Below are 3,124 nucleotides of genomic sequence, written 5' to 3'. Positions count from 1 at the left end.
CCATCCAAGCTACGGTTTAATTTATATTAATTTTAAAAAAAAATCATTTTTAGGATTTATTTAATTATTTTAAATCAAAATTATCCAGAACAGTGTTTGCTGACGTCAGCATGACATCACATGACATCAGCAGTCAATAGTGGTGTTGACTGTTCAAAGTGACATTTGGGTCCCACATGTCATAGGCTGAAGACTAATTATTTGTTAACATTTAATTAGCAAGTTTAATCAGAATTAATTAGTTAACTAAACAGTGTTAATTAAGTTAATTAATTAATTATCGAAGTATTTAATTATTTTAGTTAAATTTTTATTTAATTAATTAAAAAAACGTTTTGTGGCGGGGCCCCTCTGTCATAGGCCCATAGGAGACCATAGCGGGTCGGGCGTCGGGCACTGCCCGAATGGGCGCTGCGGCCATCTGGTGGGAGCTGGCGCCGGCGCGCCGCCGTGGAGCTCTGGCGAGCTGTTGCCGGGCGAAGCCGGGGAGGGTCGCGGCTGCCGACACGCAGAAGGGCGGCCGGAGGCGGACAACGGTCGCGCGAGGCCACAGCGAGAGGTGCGGAGGCGACGACCGTGCAGGGCGGCGATGCGGCGGAGGCCGGGGCCGGCGACGAGCGGCTGGGTGGAAGCAGAGCGGCAGGGGCGTTGGATGGCCGGGGCGACGGGGAGCAGCAGCAGAGGCGGTGCGGAGCGCGAGCAGCAACAGGGTACGAGGCCGCGGTCAGCGCGAGCGCGCGCGCGGTGGCGCGGTCGCCGCGTGCGGTGGGTGGCACGACGTGGTGAGCGGGAGAGACGGGGCGCGGTAGACGACATGGTCGGCGCGCGGCGACAGGGAGAGGGGCGCGGTGAGCGCGCAACTTGCGGGGCCGAAGTGCGTCGACCGCGGGCGGGGACGGCGGTGACCGTGGCGACGAGCGCGAGGCAGAGCGGTTCGGGGACGCGGGCCGGGGTCTCACCGGGGTTCGTAGGGTCAGGGGCAACGGGGCGCGAGGTGGATGCGGGGATGAGGTTGGCAACGTCAGGGAGGGGTTGGTGCAGTGACAGGGCGATCTGGCGAGGTGGTCCCGGGCGACGGGCGACGAGAGGGGGGCGATGGGATCGGGCGCCTCCCGATCCAGATCCAGACGAGGGAGGAGTGGGGGGTGAGTGCGGTGAGTGGGGGGTTAGGGTTTCAGTACCCTGGGGAGTGGGGGCGCGGGATGGGCCAGCCCATTCGGGCGGCCGGGGTCCACGTGGATGGCCAGCTTGGCCAAAAGGCCCAGCGGGGGGGGGGGGGCTTTTATTCTGTTTTTTGTTTGGATTTTACTGTTTTATTTCATTCCAGTGTATTTAGGCATTTTCAAAAAATGTGTATTATGCACTATAATTATCTAGGCATTTAACTGCACACTCCAAACATTTTTATTATAACGTTTGAAAACTTCTGTTGTTTGCCATAATTTTGAATTTGAATTTTGAACCGGTTTTGAAATAACGAGAGTATATCAACGGTTACGGAGGTGTTGTAGCATCATTAGCAGAGTTTTACTGTAGCCTAATTATCCGAGCGTTACAATGGGCCAAGAGTTTTACTAAGTGTTAGTAACAGATATCAAGGATCTCAAAAGAATATATGAATATCAACTTCATGATTGATATAATTAGGGCTATGATCAAACTATTTTATGAACAATATTGTTGATTCTATAAAACGATAATTTATGTTTTGAAAACATTAGATGTTTTAATGTTGTCTGAATCAAAAAGAGTCTTGATATAAAAGGGAAGATCCAATAATCAAGAAATGTATTGTTATAATTGGATGTTACAAAAAGTTGTAAAGAACCCCATTAACAATATATTGAGAATATGGCCAATCAAGAAGAGTCTTGGTATAAATGGGTAAAATCCAATAATCAAGAAATGTCTTGATATAATTGGATATTACAAGAGTTGTAAGAAACCCATAAACATTATGAATAATGGACAATCAAGAAGAGTCTTGATATAAAAGGGTAGATCCAATAATCAAGAAATGTCTTGATATAATTGGGTATTACAAAAGTTTTAATAAGCCCATAAGCATTATGAAGATGGCCAGTCAAGAAAAATCTTGATATAAATAGGTGAATCCAAAATATGATTGTAAGTGCAATGAGTCTGAATGATATTTTATTTTGAATCAAATGTTATAGCTCAAAGCAAGATGGATGGAGATCCTGTAAACAGACAAGACTGACACAAATATTACTTAGTTTTGAATATGTCAAAACAAATGACAAAGCCTCTAGCCCTCTACCACAAGCAAAGCATGAGCAACACCAGAATACCCATAGGTGTTTGTAAAACAATACAGCTAAATTATTGACTCTAGTGCAAGTGGGAGACTGTTAAAAATATGCCATAGAGGCAATAATATTGTATAATTATATTTCCGTTATTCATAATTAAGATTTTATATTTTATGCTATAACTTCTATGATCCTGGAATATGTGATTTAGTGAAAAAACTCATATACACGTGTGAAATGATAAACGGTAAAACAATAGGTTCCTGGTCTCGCCGGGGCTTGCAAAGTATCGCGAAGCAAAGGGAGCATCATATGATAACCAAAGGTTCACTCCAATATCATTCGGATAATCATAGGGACCGATATGGATGTCCGCGGTTCCGCTATCGGTCATTGAACTAAGGGGTTTCGTTCATGTCTAAGGTTTACCGAACCTACGGGGTCACAAGCTTAAGGTAATCACGATTTGCTGAGTGTTAGTAGGACAGGAGTGATGAGAATATATTTGTGGAATTGTTTTATTAATATCCGGAATAGTTCTGAGAGGTTCCGAAAGCGTTTTGGGGTCACCGGAAGGGTTTCGGTGAATATCGGGTAATACCGGGTATTATTGATTTATTATATATATGTGGAAAATGTTTCTGAAGATATTAAATTATATATATAATGGTCTAAATTTTTTTGGAAAAATTTATATTTAATTAAAATATCAACGGGGCTAAAAAGGCCAAGAGGTGGAAGACAACTTAGGCCACAAGGGCCCAAGTGGAAGTGCCCTCCCTTCCCTTCCCTTCCCCTTCCTAGTGGGAGGGGCCGAATCCTACAGGGAGGGAGTAGGACCCCCCCCCCCC

The sequence above is a fragment of the Triticum dicoccoides genome, chromosome 6A (assembly GCF_002162155.2).
Source record: "Triticum dicoccoides isolate Atlit2015 ecotype Zavitan chromosome 6A, WEW_v2.0, whole genome shotgun sequence".
Classification (NCBI taxonomy): Eukaryota; Viridiplantae; Streptophyta; class Magnoliopsida; order Poales; family Poaceae; genus Triticum; species Triticum dicoccoides.
The sequence above is the reverse complement of the archived record's forward strand: the minus strand, read 5'-3'. Positions refer to the sequence as shown.